The following is a 16,839-nucleotide window of genomic DNA, read 5'->3' on the forward strand; positions in this document are numbered from 1 at the left end:
CAAGGAGTGGGCTAGAAAGACATCGAGAGCACTGACCAAAGTGGGAGACTGGGTATTAGGTTTGCTAGCCTTTATTGTGCAATGCCTTGCACATCTCGGGGCTGAACTATTAGAATATAAGAACATAAGAGCGGCCATACTGGGTCAGACCAAAGGTCCGTCTAACCCAGTATCCTGTCTTCCGACAGTGACCAATGCCAGGTGCCCCAGAGAGAATGAATGGAACAGATAATCATCAAGTGATCCATCCCCTGTGGCCCATTCACCTCTGACTACCTAATGATTTAACAATTGACTCCCCTTGATTTGGACTCCTTTGCCACCTTAGGCTGAGGTTTTGTATCGCTTCACGCGCAACCCTGCAAAAATTAGGCCTAGATTTCTGTTCGCTTTACTTCATGAAGTTAGCCTTGGTTGCAAGGGGACTGATTGACTGCAAAGGACACAACCAAGGAAACCAGCTCTGCCACAGCTCTATTCCCTGCCTTTTGGGCCGTGCTACAGAAGGGCCCATGTTAGGCAGGTGAAGCCCAAAATTAAGGTAATTTTGCTCTGTAAAAGTGGATTCTACTAGAAATATTAACTTTTAAAAGAAGCGAAAATGAGGCTTTGTCTCTGGACTTCAACGTGCATTCCCCTACAGGGCTAGCACTGCGAACCCTGGGGTATTGGTGCTGGTGCATGATAACCTGGAAGTGAAACTGGTTTAGAAGCTTCTTCATCGTCTAAGCAGAGTGAGATGCAAAAAGTAAGCAGCATATGTAAAAACAGATGAATTCTTATTGGAAGATATCAGTAGCAACTGGGAAAAGTCTTCTCACCCTCTCTCGGAGCTCCGTGCTTACTAAAGGAAGATAATTTGGGTTTTAAAATATATCCTGTGTACAGTTCCTGCCATTCTAACCTGGGCTTCCTTAAAAGCTGATAAACAGCTGCCCTGTGTGCAGGACCTTGGCATCAGTGGTGGGGTTACCGTCAAATGAAACGTTTGATAAAGGAAATGCAGCTTCTCTCCACTGAGGGTTGGACAGTCGGGATTGATCTGGTGCTGCACTATGTTTTGGTGTGCCGTCTCTTCCCTGGGACACACCAACATAGCTTTGAATGGGAGGGGAAAGCATCCCTTTACACTCTAGCTGCTTCTTTCCTGGGCATAGAAGGAATCTTTGCTGTATGTTCTCTCTGGAAATAATCTGAGGACCACTGTCTGCTGCAGACCCTACCAGGGCCAGGCTGTTTTCCTTCCTGTCTCATGCTGGAACAGTATAAGCCATCCTTAGTATATTGGTGCATTTTGGCTATTCTGATCTGGTGCATCGCTACTTGCTCTCAATTGTAGGCTCTCTGGGGCAGGGACAGCCCTCTTGCTTATGAGCTTAATGCAGTGAGAGGCCCAGTTGGTTTTGGGGGTTTGTGGATGTTACTGTAATATAAACAAGCTTCAGAAATGGGATCTCTTCCCCTTCACAGATGTAGGAAAAACAGTGTGCTACTGGCTCTAATTCTTTCCCAACTCGCATCCAAAAAATTCTTCCCACTATTTTCTCACAACTTCAGTGTCGTTCAGAAACCTTTCACATGTGAAGCCTACTTAGTCTTGGGACTAATTAAATTGAGCACCAAAGAAACTCTTCAGATGAGATGCTTTTCCCAGTCTTCATGCAGAAATTGCCATCTGCGCGCACATTGTTAGAAGTCAACAGGGCTCTCTGCAACCTTCTTAATGGCAATAAAACAAACTCCTTTTTAAAATTCTCTGAGGTTTAGGTTGTTGCTCTGCTCTCAGACTCCAGAAGCAGGCAGCTTGCTATGGTAGCACTGCTAGTATATTACATTGCCTTAGGACTTTTATAACCTTGGGATGGAGATAGGATTTTACTCTTTTCTTTTTTCTAAATGTACAAACATGCCTGCTTCTTATCTGAGGGCACTGGGGCAGAAGGTGGCGGTGTGCTAGAATATGGAGTTACCAAACAAGGGCTTTCTCTCCTGGGCTGGGAAGGGAATTTGATGAGAAGTCTTCAGTTTTGCAGCAGCTGCATAGATGCCAGAGCTGCTTTCTTTGGATCTGTGGCATGTTGCCATGTCAAGAATCTATATCGTGAGGCGATCCCAAATGGGGCCTCGACACCATAAATGTACAAAGCCAGTCAGTAACTAAACAATAGTCCTTCTAGGAATGACTGCGTTTTAAAGAGAACTCAAGCCACAAACTGTCAACAGCCAACATAAGCCAGGGATGGAGGAGACCAAGCCCTTTTCTGCACAAGAAAGCAGCACTGGTTTTTAAAAAGACTTACTCATTTAAACTGCTGCAAACCCTTGTGTGGACTCTTCTCTGACTTGAGTGGCATTGTTGGGTTAGTTGAAAGAGATTCCCAATAAGCTGAGCCAAGCTAAAATAAGCTTTGTTTCAACAGAAATCAGGGTGTGTCTTAATTATAACAATGCAACTTGGTTGACATACCTCAACTTTCTAACTCATGGATTCCAGGGCCTACCAGGACCTCCTGGTTGTGAGGCTTCAGCTCAGGTTGTACAACTTGTGCACAATTCAGTTGGTTAAATCTGCAGGGGCACAGAGCAGTCAGGCCCCAGGACTGTATCTACAGTCCCTACCAAAAGAAGGATGAATTGGTGAGTTGGGCCAGGCAGAATTTAAATGTTCTTTCCAAGCTGATGATTAAACTCAGAGACCAAGGATGCTGGAATGATTTTGGTAGCAGGGGTGTTGAAAGCCATTGAGCAACACTGCAAACGCTGCATATTATGGAAGCCGTGCTATTATTACTTTAAGCCGGGGTGCTGCTACACCACTCGTTCCAGTGCCCCTGACCCTGACCTTGTCCAATCCAGGTGGAGCACATGCCTTCGGACTGTTGAACCGGTGGTGGAAGCAGCCTGATGCAGTTGAACAGCGTCCCATTAAAGAGGCCAGGGTTCTAGTTTTTGTGGGGGTGGGCTCAATAGTGTGACCTGGTTTAACTTCCTTAGCATTTTCATAAGTGCCCAGGCACCCAAAGCCACGGACTCGCCTCCTTCCCCCAGTGATAAAAATGAATGTCGGTAAAAGTAATTGCAGAGACTGACACTCAGGGCTTGTCTATGCCGACGCTGACGGGAGAGCTTCTTCTGTTGGCGTAGGAACTCCACTCCCGTCGACATAGCTACCGTCTCTTGGGGAAGAAGACCTTTCATTGACATAGTGCTGTCTACACCAGGGGTTAGATCACTATAACTGTCGCTCAGGGGAAAATCCAGACCCCGGAGCAACGTAGTTCTACCAACAGAAGAAGTGAAGACCAAGCCTCAAACTGGCACTCTTCTTCCTCCTGTTAGAGCTGCCTCTGTATGTGTTGTGTCTATGTAGCTCTCCGATGCGCTAGGGGCTTAGACACCAAGTAAGGCAGGTCCCTGGTCAGAAGAACTTGGTTTAAGTGGACTACGTTCAAGGAAGCCAATGGATAAAATGGGGGCAGAAAGGAATACACAGGGTATGCTAAGGGTAGAATTTGATTGGGGAAGAAGGTGTGTGTGTGTGTCTGCATTCCAGCTGGCTCCTTGGTGAATGACAGTAAATTACCACTTGTTGGAAGAAGAGATTTCTACATGCCTGTAATTTAAAAGGCAAATCTTAAATGTGACCAGCTTTAAGTCCCTGTGATCTGCTCCAATTGTGAATACTATACTTATGGACAGCTGTGAAATCTTTTGGTTTTGTTTGGTTTCAGCAAGCTTGTTGAAACCATGTCCCAGAAGAGTAACCAATCAGAACAGCCTTTCACTGATCTGCATAGGCACATCACAGGAGCATTAGCTGCCCGTCTGCTGCTTTGTGAGCTGCGTGACTGTCTCCGTGGTCTCCGTGTACAGGAATTGTGATCTCTGAAGTGCTTCCAAGTGAGGCAGTTGTAAACCTCAATCTATTTTGCCTCTGCAGGAATGGAGGTGATGGGTGTGTCTGGGGGGGGGGGGGGGGGTTCTACATGCCAGTGGTTCAAAACAAAGCTGCTAGATCAATCACCTCTGGCCTTCCTGTAAGAGAACGCATTAGAAAGCGTTTTTCCCTAGCTAGTCGGGATCAAACCAATCACAACCGGAGTTGATTGGGGGGGATTGCTCTGATGTTTTGGACTAGTCTAATCCCCGAATAAAAGTTCACCCAAAGTAGATGTGCGAGATTCCAGGCTGCATCCCGGCCAAGAAATAAAAAACCTGGCCACGCAGCCAAGGAATAAGCTGAACTGGGAGACTGGGCAAGCACTGTCTGGTTTCTAGGAACCTCTGGACAGCTGCAGGACAAGCCTGCTCACATGGCTGTGAGTAAAAGCATCAGTGGTACAAGGGATGCGTAAGGCTAGTCAGAGCAGGGCTGACGACTGCAGACTAAGTGAGCTGTGAAGTTCCATTAGCAGCCAGGTAACTCCAGGAGGAACTCTTCAGCTCACTGCTGATAGTGCTGGGGAACATGGTCAAATGATTGCTTGCCCTTGCTGGGAGGGTGAGGGGGAATTTCCAGTTACGGAAGCTCCCTCAAAGTGGCGGGGACCACCGGCTCCTGAACCATGGCCCTGCCCCCGCGCTGCCTCTTCCCCTGAAACCCTTCCAACCCATTGCTTGCCCTTATGGCTGGTAAAAAGTGATGGGGCCATGTCCCCCTGGTCCCTCTGTTCTGCTGCCCCTGGGTGGGGTAGGGAATGGACTGGCCCTAGATAGTTACTAAGGGTGAGTGCAAGCTTGGGACTTGCCTAGAGGACTGGCTGAGATAATTGCTGCCATCAGGGAAGGACTCCTTCGTTGGATGCCAGGGAGGGAGAGTGGCCAGCCATAGCGAGAGCCCCTGCTGGAAGGGGAGGAGTGAAGGTGAGCTTGATGGGCTATATAAATATAGATGCTCTAATAAATTTGTTAGCCTCTAAGGTGCCACAAGTACTCCTGTTCTTTTTGCGGATACAGACTAACATGGCTGCTACTCTGAAACCTATATAAATATAGACATTGTGTTCCAAGGTCGTGATGTTGTAGACTCCAAGTCATGTTGGGCCTTCTGAACACCAAATGTCTGGTGTAGAGACTTCTTCCTTGACAATAAACAACATCCTTCTGACTCTTTTTTTGTGTCCCTGATCAGGAAATACAGAAGAGCCAAACACAGAACTCAAGATTCCACTCTGCTCTCAAACAGCTTAAAGCAGAAGTGGTTTCCCGGGCGGACCACTCAAAAGGGTCATGATTTTTGAGGGAACGTCCTGTTCCAGATAGGAAAGAGCGCTACATTCCAGTTCAGTCCTATCAATATTCATTGTGCGGGGGGAGGGGAAGACAAATGCGACTAAGCCGTAGCAGATGCAGTTGAAGACTTGCCTAGACTAGGATTTGTGGTGTGACATTGGCACATGCTAGTGTGTTTCAGGATCCTAGGATAGGTAGAACAAGGCAACGTATGCTTGTGAAGCTGGTCACATTGGATCTTAAGCTATCCATTAGGCTTTACTTGACCAGTTTAGCATGTGTAAAAGCAGTGTCCCATGTCTATACTGATTTCTTAAACATGTTGGTGCACGTTGGCTAACATGCTAATATCATGCCTTGAATCCTAGTCTAGACAAGACCCTAGTCATCTGGTTGGTTGGCTGGCTGCCTGGGGTCCTCCCAAGCATCTAGAATCAAACAGCAAAAGGCCCCACCAGCTCTGCAGTAGCATTTTTTCAATGTCCTATTCTGTGTGTCATGGAATCTTGTTGTCTTGGTGTGGTTTCTTGGGCCACCCATAAAAGAATCTAGTGAAATCTTGTATGTGCCAATATTGAGCCATTTGCTAACAAAAGTTTTCTCAGGAGTCCTGAGCAGACAAGGCAAATGGCCCAGCAGGTGGCAGGCAGTCAACAGCGAAAGGGATGGCTTTGCAGTCGGCTGAAATTAACCATTTTGGCTGTAAGGCTAATATAAAAGTTGGCCAATCTACCTCATGTGCATCTATACAGAATTATCTGGGGTGAAGAACTGCTTAGCCAGCCTTTGGATCTGTGTGTGGCATGATCAAACCTATGGGGGGATGGGGTTTCAGGGTGTTTTGTGTGAGAGCTGTATTCCTGTGGGTGGAGGGTTTGATGCTGGGATGAACTGACAGCAGCTCATCTTTGCAGACTGAGAGCAGTTTGGCAGTCTCCTGAAAAGCCACTGTGCAATAGGCCGATTTGGGTAGCGCTTAAAAGTGGCTGCCCAAATTAGATGGGTGTCCCAGCTGTGGCACGGAAAAGACATTGCAAAGGTTACTCCTCTGTTGCTGTTAGCAGCAAACTTCCTGAATGATGCTGCCACTGACCTTCTAAAGCGGTCAGCCAGGAGTATGTCCTGCTCTGCTTTGGCACAGATGCTCCGTGCTTGGGCAGCAGACGCTACGGTGCATCTGGTTTGCACCTGTTACCCTGCCTTCTATAATGGGTCACCCCCTTTTTTTTTTTTTTTTTTTTCCAATCTCTAAATACTTGCATTAGTGGAGAGCTCTTCGCTTGTCTCAGAGCAGGGTATTTTAATCCTGACTTGGGTTCAGGCAACTGGGAAAGATTCTTCTTTGAGGAGGAGGCTGGGATGTGAGTTCTCTACTGCCCTGAGCTTCTGTTCTTCTAGCCCGGCTCCCCTCTTGCAAAGAGGTCTGAGCCAAGCTCTGGCTTCCCTTGAAGCCAATCATCTAAACAAGGGGGTGCTCATCTAAAAAGGCCCCAAGTCACAACCTTGAGACTTACTAGACAACTGTCAATTTGCTGTTCTCCAGAAATCCTCTAGTGAATCCATCCTGAACTAAAAGCTTCCGTTCAAGATCCTCTTGCTATAGATTACTGTGCTGTTGGCACACAATCCGTCTCAAGTGGTTAAAAGGCCCTTGGTAATTTTTCAGGCTACCACTTTAGATGAACCTTTTTCATATACCCCCCTTCTTGGAAGCACCTTTCAAGCAGTACTTAATCACTCACCTCTGCTCTAAGTTGATACAGTGTTGCTTTGGAAACGTAGCTCCTGGAGTAGTAATGACAATGAGTCTTACAGTGCTTTTCATCAGTAGATCTCTAAGCAGCTTACGTGGTCGGGAGCCTTATTTTTTTTATCTTACAAATGGGGGAAACTGAGGCACAGGGTGCAAAGTGACTTGCCCAACGTCACCCAGCAGGCCAGTGACAAAACTGGGAATAGAATCCAGGTCTCCTGAGTCCCAGTCTGGTGCTCCTATCTACTAGACCACACTGCCACCCCTTCCTTTCATGTTAAATTCTAATGAGTGTGAAGCCAAACTTTATTCCAGGTCCCGAGGATCTGGCCATTATTTCCCTGCCTGTTAAAATATGTGCTCTGTACTACATCAGGGCAATAAGGCTAATCCAGGACTCCTCCTGCCCTGGAGGGGAAAGGTCTAATATTGTAGTACACTTCAGTACATGAAATAGGGTGACCAGATGTTCCAATTTTATAGGGACAGTCCCGATATTTGGAGCTTTTTCTTATATAGGCACCTATTACCCCCCCCTCCTCCCCACACACACCCCTGTCCCGATTTTTCACACTTGCTATCTGGTCACCCTAACATGAAACCACTCTTTTCTTAAGGACTCCCTAAATCTGCAGTGACTTGATTGCCAAAAATGACCATGATTCCAAGCTTGTCTGCTGTGAATTCCCTTAAGGGCAAGAAAGGCCATACTGAGTCAGGCCAATGGTCCAGCTTGCCCACTATCCTGTCTTCTGACAGTGTCCAATGCCAGATCCCTTAACAGGAGAGAGAGAGTGCTCCTGTCTGATGTAATGATTGTTCAAGACCCGTCCTAGGCGATAGCTCCTTGGTCACATTCGAAAAGCAAAGGTGATCATTCTGCACTAAAAAAACAACTGTTCCTTCTCTGTAATGGTGACAGCTGGGAATCGGGATGTGGGGGAGGTGTCCCATTCTGTGCGTGGTGTTAGTAGCACAAAACGTTTTAGCACCGTAAGTGCGGCTGTTGTAGAGCGCGTGACTTGGAGACAGCTGGTTGTGTGAAGTCTGTAATTATCCCTCATAGGGCTCTTTTTTCCAAGTCTCTCTTGTACGTTTTGGTTCGGAAACTGAAGTGCCTACAAGCGTCCCTCTGGCAAAGGGTGTGCTGCATTGACACCGCTCCAGGCCAGCACTGCGCTTGCTTAGAAAGCAGCGTGTGTGGAGGCTGGCCGGGATGTCCCTTTCACTCAACAGCTAGCAGAGCGGATACTTACTGAGGCTGTCTCCTCCCACCCCCGTAGGATTGCTCACTCTGCAGCTGTGGTCCTGAGTCTGGCTCTTCACACATGGGTGTCTTAAAGAAGCAGTCCTGCGGCGCCTCTTACTAGCATCTACCTCTGGGCTCTTAATTGTGAGAGAGACCACTAGAAATGAAGAGCTGGCAGGCAATAACCTCAGTCCAGTGAGACCACATCGGAATGACGGCTGTTGGACAAATGTCTTGAAAGTGCACTGGTTCCTTGCAGGAATCTGGCTGGAAAGAGGCATGTTGATGGAAACCTATCAAGTCCTGTCCTAAGTGGTTTGTAAGCAAATGCGAAAGTCCTCCCCACAACCTCAAACACCAGACTGTCACACTTAGCTTGGTGTAACTTCAGTTTTTAGAAAGACTATAAATAATACTGTGTCGTCCGTCTACCCCCCCCCTCCACACACACACACACACACACACACACACACACACACACACACACACACACACTTAAGAGGTAAACTAGAGTCTCTGCTTGGACTAGAGCCCCTTAGGGCTCAGCAGTCTGCCCCTTCTCTGTCCAGTAGCCCCTATTTTAATGGTGGCTTCTTGAGGATTGCTGAACTCTACTGCAACTTGTCTGAGTTGCTTTGGCAAGTGTTAATTCCTTTGAGGGTGGAGGGGAACCACTCCCCTGTACTCAAGCCCATGATCTGGCTGGGACCAGATACCAGACTCCTAAAACTGGGAAAAATCGTCTAGTCCAACTATTGTACTGCAGAGCTGATGTAGCCTAGTAAGAAGTCCTGATGGAGAATGCTCCTGAAATGTGTGTGTGATTGGCAAGAGACTTGTAATGACTGACTCTACCCTTTTGATCTAGAGTGGATGCTTCTAACTCAATGGTAACTTGAAAAGAGGTAAAGGTTCAGTGAGCTGTAGATGGATGAAACAGCTTGAGTCCCTCAACCAGTCTTAATAAAGACAGAAGCCTGAACCTAATGACCTATAATGACCTAGCGTGTCCATCGGGTCATGTGCTGTTTGCATTCAATCAGCTCGCATAAGCACCGACTAAGAACACAAGACCTGATCTAAATTCTTCATTTGGTCCTAGAAGTCTGTTTTAAAAACGAGGAGTCCTTGTGGCACCTTAGAGACTAACAAATTTATTTGGGCAGTAGGTGCCACAGGAACGCCTCACTTTTTTTTTTTTTTTTTCTTTTCTTTTCTTTTTTGCTGATACAGACTAACACGGCTACCACTGAAACCTGTTTTTAAAATGACTCTTTGCTTAACAGCAGGTTTCTTTTTGGCTGTTTCCATGTCCGCAGCTTTATTTAAAGAGCCCGAAATGCCCTTAATATGCTTTAAACTTGGTCTCCTAATTGGAAACTTTCCACTGATGTCATCAACTTTCCATGGCCCACTTCAAATGATTTGGTTCACCAGGAAGTAAGTGACTATATAAACATTTGTATTAAATGTTTGTTTAGTGGGTATGTTGATTTATGAGGACTTAAGATGGCTATGAGAGGACAGGTTGACTATGGATATTTTTTTGCCTTGCCTTTGAACTGTAAAAAATACTAGCAGCCGTGAAATGCCAGATAAGAGAATTCGGGGTTGGTTCGTGGTACTTGCCCTCTCTTTGACTCTCTTGTTTCTTTCTCACTTTGTCTAGCTTGCTTTTTTTTTTTTTTTTTTGCATTGGTAATGATGGAAAGGATTCAGACATCCACGTTGGAACAGTTGTGGCATAAAGCAGCTAGCTTAATTACAGGTATTGTACTGGAATTCTGTCCTTTATAAGAGGAAGCCCACAGTTTAGTCTGCACGGGAGTTCCAGGGAGGGGGTGGGAGGTGTGTGCGTGTGTGTGTTCATTTCTGAGGCTTCCTCCAAACACCACTTAACACAGGACTCTGCAGTATTGTTGGTGCACTTGGAATGTGAAAATGTAAGGGGCAGGCTAGTTCTTAAAGTTCTACAATGTAGCATGAACAAGATCTGACCATGTGTTTTTGGGAAACTGTTCTCTTATTTTTATTCTAGAGGGTTGAAGTAAAATTCCCTTTCAACGAAGGAGGGAGGTCTATGTGAAGTTATGTAGGCAAAGGTTGTTTTTTGTTTTGTTTTTGTTTTTTGCTAATTGCCCTGTGGACAGTGTGTTCTAGCAGCCTTTCTTCATTGCTGGAGACTATCTTGGCAGATAGCTAAACAAAATCTATACCATCAGTCAATGCATTACAAGGCTAATTAAACTCTGGTCTTAATTTCCCAACCAAGCATGCATACATTCTAGTACAGGAAATCAGCAAGTAAGCCTCATCTGTACTTCAGATTTACAGGGGAAAACCAAGCTCAAACATCCAGTGTGAGCTAACTCCAGTTCCTACAATCTTTTGCTTTTCCTCACAGCTTCACTAGACCTTACTTCTGATTACTCTAGACTGGCTGGAACAACTTTCCTTTAACTCTAGGCAAGTGTCAAAAATATGGCTGTTTTTAGGTCTTTAATCTTACTGCCAGGTATTCTTCCCACTGTGACCCCCCCCCCCCCCCCCAAAAAAAAAAAAAAAAAAAGCCTGTAAGGAACAGAAGGCTATAAGAATTTGCTTATGTGCTTACCATGCAATTTGTCTTCTAACCAGCCGATGTAAGACTGCATGAGGTTATGCAAAGGAGTGTGTACAGTAAGTTGTCGTCTGTGGTCGTATAGTCATGTTAGTCTGAGGAAGTTAGAGATGCATGGGGGTGAGATAATATCTTTTATATGTCCACATTCTGTTCGTGTAAGACAAGCTTACACAGAGCTCTTCAGACGTCTCTCTCTTGCCAACAGAAGTTGGTGGGTGAGAGAGGCTTTTATTGGACCATATTGTCACACTAATATCCTCGCACTGACATGGCGGCAAGTAATGTAGTCAAGTTACGCAGCTCACGTTTGCTGCCCTAGGGTGGTGCTCCTGTTATGTAAACTGGTATAGGGAATGCACCACGTGGGGAAGCCTAAGTTGTTAGAACTCCCTTAAGTAATTTAATGAGCTGGGCACAGCTTCACGCTGACTTGAAGAGGTTGGAGAGGCAAGTACTTGTTATGATGTCTTGCAATCTATGTCTAGAGCTTGTGCCGTTCTACTCTATGGGCCTGACGCAGCTCCCACTGTCTTTCTCCTCTTTAGGTATCCCTATGCTACAAGTGCTACAGGCACGGTGCTGCCGTAGCGTAGACTCAACAGCAACAGGAGGGGGTTGTCTGTTGCTGTAGTAAATCCACCCCCTTGAGAGGTCAATAGAAGAATTCTTCCATTGAGCCAGCAGAGTCTGTACAGCTGGGCTGAGGTTGGCTTAGGCCTTGTCTACACTACAGGGGACAGTCGATCTAAGTTGCGCAATTTGAGTTATGTGAATAGCATAACTCAAATCGATGTAGCTTAGACCCACTTACCATGGGGTCCACACTACGTGACGTTGATGGGAGAGGATTGGCGGTTGATTTAGCCGGGTCTTCACTAGACCCGCTAAATCGACCGCTGATGCGTCGATCCCTGATAAGTGTATACAGGCCCTGAGTGACTTTGCTCCAGGGGGAGAAGGGGGAGGGAATAAACTTTTTCATGCCCCAAAGTGACATAACTAGGTAGGTGTAGTCCAGGCCTCAGTCTTAAGAGGCTCTCTCTCAATGAGGGAGGGCTGTCTGAAGAGCAGATCCCTCCGGGCTATATTGAAGGAGTAAAGACTCGGGGCCGCTCTACATTAGAAAATTAGATGGACGCAGCTACATCACTCAGTTTGAAAAATCTGACTCTGTGCTATGTAGTTAAGCTGACTTAACCTAGCACTGTCTACATGGGGACTTGACAGAATAATTCTTCCGTCAACCTAGCTACCACCTCCCCGGGGGACTGGATTTACTACAGAGATGGAAGACCCTCTCCCATCGCTGTAGTGACTGTCTGTTGAAGCGCTACACCGGCGCAGTTGCCGCACTAGCTGTGCGGCTGTAGTGTTTCTAGTGTAGACCTCCCCAAAGGGAAGCACAGCTGAACCAGTAGCTGCAGTTTTTTTGTACATGCAAATCTGAGCTCTGCTTGTGTCCTCTGATGCAAGCTGCTTTGCATAAAACTTCAACTGCCAAAGCTGAAAAAACACCTAAACAAATGGACAAATCTAGCTGTCTTGTCGCTGACCCATGTGGTATCTTAAGCCCTTTGCAATGCTAGGTGATGTAAGAATCCAAATTAATCACTCCTGTAGCCCCACCCTACTAAAAGCACTTGACAAACATGATTCTGTTCTCATAAGCCTCTCCGGGTAGGGTGAAAGGAGTCATGTATTATCTAATGAGCCTGGATGGCAGTGCAGAGCTGTAATCTTCACTGAGGGGTGTGTACCGCCTGCCATATTCCCATTTAAAAATAATTGGACTGAAGCATTCTGGTAAACACAAGGTTCAACCACCTCTTTGACTAATGAAGGATCAATGAGCTCTAGAGAGGTACCGGCCCAGCATGTTTAGCTGAGGGAGTTTCTGTGTATTTCCAGTACACGGGTAATCTGAGCTGCCTTTTGAGTAGTCTTGAGTTCTCTCAGGAATGTCCTCTTACTCAATTGTTACTGGGCAGCCCATGAGATGCTGTGGCGTAACTTGTCACTTCTGTGTGTTCTGGCAGTGGTATTTGCGCTGGTGTACTATGAGATAGTCATCTCAACATTGACAGAGTGGCTTAGCACTTGTCCGTGCCACATCTGGATGAATCCTGTTTGGTTCCCACGTATGTAATTTTTCAAATGCTTTGTAGACTTTGACAGATACTCTGGTAATGGGAGGGGCATGTATGTACCTTTTTAATAGATGCTGCAGATGGATTGAGAGGAGGCTGGGCACGTAGTGTTGAACATAAGAACAATCATACTGGGTCAGACCAATGGTCCAGCTAGCCCAGTATCCTGTTTTCTGACAGTGTCCGGTGCTGGATGCTTCAGAGGGAATGAACAGAACAGGGCGACTGAGTGATCCATCCCGTTACCTGGCAGTCAGAGGCTTACGGACACCCAGAGCATGCAGTTGCATCCCTGATCATCTTGGCTAACAGCTGTCCTTGGCTATCCTCCGTGAATTTGCCATTTTTTAAATTGTTTTTATATTTATTTATTTATTTATTTGAATCCTGTTATGCTTTCGGCCTTCAGCATTCCCTGGCAACGAGTTCCACAGGTTGACGGTGTGTTTGTTTTAAACCTGCTGCCTATTAGCTTAATTGAGTGACCCCCTGGTTCTTGTGTTGTTTACTCCTTCACATAACACTCACTTTCTCCACACCAGTCATGATTTTATAGATCTCTATCACATCCCTCCCTCCCCTTCGTCGTCTTATAACTTCTTCTCCTTGTTTCCGACTGGCGGATACTGTGAAGATGAGAAATGAGTGTACTCCAAATGCAACTGCTGGAGCTTCTTCGGGGATAAGAAGCAACGGAAGCTGGAGGGGGAGGTCCGTATGACAATTTCTACCAAAATGTAGTTCATGCTATGAAAGGCGAGGGAACCCCTGTACCTAGTCCTTCAGCTATAGAAACTTTTGAGGGAAACAGCCTGACCTGATCTCTCAGGTGGCCAGGATGCCTCATGGATAACACCCCCATTAACACTTACAGTTGTGGTACAAGGAAGACTGACCTACTTACCCCAGAAGCATTAGAATGGCTTTTGAATCTCAAGATTCAATTATAATCCCACCCCATTGCTTGGCAAATGCCATACAAAAATAGTAGTAGTGCAGGCAAAATCAGCAAGCAAGACTGTTGGTGTGATTATTGTGCTCACGAAGAGGGAATACTTGACTTTGGAGACCAATAAATCCTCACATGGCAAGCTTGCCCTGCCCTGCCCAGGCTGTTTCAGTTCTACAGCAACCACCTCTAGGGGTGAGCGTTGGGTCTCGCTAGCCCATTCAGTCCTGGGAACCTCTGCTGAGGCTTGACAACAAGGGGGACCAGTGTAGTGGTGGAGGCTTGTCCATTGGAGGCTGGACTGAGACCACAAGAGCCTGAAGTGTGTAAAATCCTGGATCCTTAAGGCACCTTGGCTTTTTCAGTCGGCCCCTAGCAGAAACCCACATTTCATAAGCTCTCTTGTGCTGGATTAACTTGTATACTAGGGGCACTGTGTGTCCAAGGGGGTACTGGCAGCTGGGATGCTGCCAGGTAAGGGATGGTGGCGCCTCCCTGGAGTGGGGGCAGAACTGCTATGTTACTGTGCATCTGCAGCCGGGCAATCCTTGTCTATTCATACTGCAGTGTTGGGCTTAACCACGATGAGACCTCAGCAGTGTCTAAATACTGTATTATATAACGTCCCAGCAAACCCATGATGATCCTAACTTCACTCTCCTCTAAGAACAGTCCGTTCTAGGCAGAGGAAAGATGCCAGTGCTTTTCCTTTCCTTACTGGCGGGGTTGCAAACCTTCCATGCCAGAAAAATTCTGGAGGCGCCCTGCCATCATATGAAACTCAACTTCCTTTTTGCTGAGGGAGATCCCTAGGAAACTGCTCTTTCTTTGGGGGGCCGGGAAAATCCCTCCAGATTCCAGCAAGCAGAGGAGCTGTAGGCACCGGAGGGGACAGCAAGTTTGGATCTGTCTCAACTTCTTACCTTGCCTGGCTATTGATGCTGTTGGGGAAGAATAATTGCCTCTTCCGGCTGCGTTGCTGGATTTGGAAAGGGTTTTTCCACAGCTCTTGTTATGTTTCTTTCCCAGCTCAAACTTGAAAAGAAAACAGGAGGCTGCAGCCAGCTTTCTGTCATGGACACCTTTTATCTTGTGTTCATCTCTTCCAAGCAGATGCTGCTTGTGTTTTGTTTTGGTTGCAAAGCTAAATTTAACTGGACTTTCATGTGGGGGGAGAAGGGAGTTTTTCAAAGCTCCCCATCCAGACCACTTTGGTAATAAAATGCCTTTTTTACAGCAAGGTGAGCCCTGTGTCGTTCAGCCCCCTCCCTAAAAATCAAACGTGACCCTACAAAGCAACTGGGGACCACACTTGGGCTAACATTTCGACTCTCGTAGTCTGTTCCACTTGGCTGTTTCACTGACTGCTCTGCAGCGTGTGGCCTCTTTGAGGGGCAGTTAGAGCTTGAGCCAGGAGGCTGGAAAATGAGGGATTGAAGGGGAAGAGTTGGTTTGAGGGACATCACATGTTGTACCGACCATTCCTGCAACTTGTTCACCTCCCAGTTGATTATAGGCTGTAGTGTGAAAATGATGCTACCGGTATCGTGCCATTGGTGTGGTTCAGCGTGAAGCTCTTCCCTAGCACAACTGTGGTAGGAAGCCGGGCAGATGAACCTCAATCTTGAAGACCTTTAACTGTGGCAGTGAAGTGATCTGTAGCTGCAAGCCAGGTAAGAGTATATCTTATCTGGTGGACCTGTTGCGTTTCCCTGCTTGGGCTGAACATGGGGCTAGGCGTAAGGTAACACCCCGCGTCTAGTCCTGGCTCTGTTGCTCGCTCCCTCTGCAGCTGTGGGCAAGTCACTTGTCTAACTTGTCCCTGCTTACATAATAGGGCTGGCGCTGTCTATATAGGGTGGATATTTATAAAGCATGAAGCTGAAGTGCCATGTGCATGGGTAGGCTCATTGTTACCATGAGGCACTCTAACGCTTGAACACGTTTTTCCTTTTATTGATGAGATAACGCTCTGAGTCACAGGGCAGAGCAGGGGATGCTGTCCAGCATGCTTACTACTGGGAAACTGCTGGGTTCCTTCCTCTGCTTCCATGACCCCATGCCATGGCTCGCTAGTGGATCAAAAGCTAGTGTTTTAATGTGCCACCGAGTGGCTCTTCTCTCTTTCCCTACCCAACCTTGCTGATCACTGAGCCTTATCCAAATACCAGTATTGGTTCTGAGTTAAGGACACAGACCAGAAGTGAGGACTGTTCTCCTTCAGCTTGGGGTCCTGCCTCATGAACAGAAACCGGTATCATACTTTTTAAAGGCGACGTGTAAAAGGCTTTTGCTTTTAAAATGGAGTTTGTGCCTTTCTTTCCCCCCCGCCCCCAAGCTGCCTAAGGGTTGATCTTCCAGTTCCTACAAATGGGTCTCTCAATCTCCTAGCTGGTCTAGAAAATTTCACTGTTTTGCATGAAGGTCTTTAGCGTTCTTTAAAAACAACCCCCCCATACCCACGTTTTTGTAAGATTAGTAACATCAGGAATATCGAGTATGGTCTCCCCAGGCTCTGAAAGATCTCCTGGGGGTGGGGGTGTGAGCTCTCACACTTCAATTGCATGTGCAAGGATGTTGACTCCTTAATAAGCACCTGGCAAAAGGGGGGTTGTGTTAAGTATTGGCGTTAACAGAAGCTGTTGTAAAAATCACTCCCTTGGTTACTCAACTCTGTTCTGTCTTGGGTTTGTTGTAACTGCACATTCTTCGGTGTCCGTCGTCTTCAGGGCAGAAAGGGGCTGAATGTTTGGTGTAAGCAAACATCTAACATCCTTTTGGGCCCTTGTGAATCAGAGAAGGAAGACACAAGGCTAATTCCTCTTTCCTCCCGTTGCCACTTTTTGTCAATAACTTCTTATAGAGGGATAAGTGATCCTGACAAAC

General features: G+C 46.6%; 1 protein-coding gene across 4 annotated transcripts in view; it reads left to right on the forward strand.

Annotated features, from left to right (window-relative positions):
- The window catches only part of SPSB1 (splA/ryanodine receptor domain and SOCS box containing 1), a 74,587-nt gene that overhangs the window by 19,742 nt on the left and 38,006 nt on the right, over positions 1-16,839 (forward strand). The window contains exon 1 of one of the 4 annotated variants that reach the window (XM_034753331.1): positions 15,611-15,626. The exons of the other annotated variants lie outside the window; for them this stretch is intronic. The gene's annotated coding sequence lies outside the window, so the exon portion shown is untranslated. Of the gene's footprint in view, positions 1-15,610; positions 15,627-16,839 lie in introns of those variants that run through there. 4 annotated transcript variants of the gene reach the window in all.

This window comes from Trachemys scripta, chromosome 19 (assembly GCF_013100865.1).
Source record: "Trachemys scripta elegans isolate TJP31775 chromosome 19, CAS_Tse_1.0, whole genome shotgun sequence".
Lineage (NCBI taxonomy): Eukaryota > Metazoa > Chordata > Testudines > Emydidae > Trachemys > Trachemys scripta.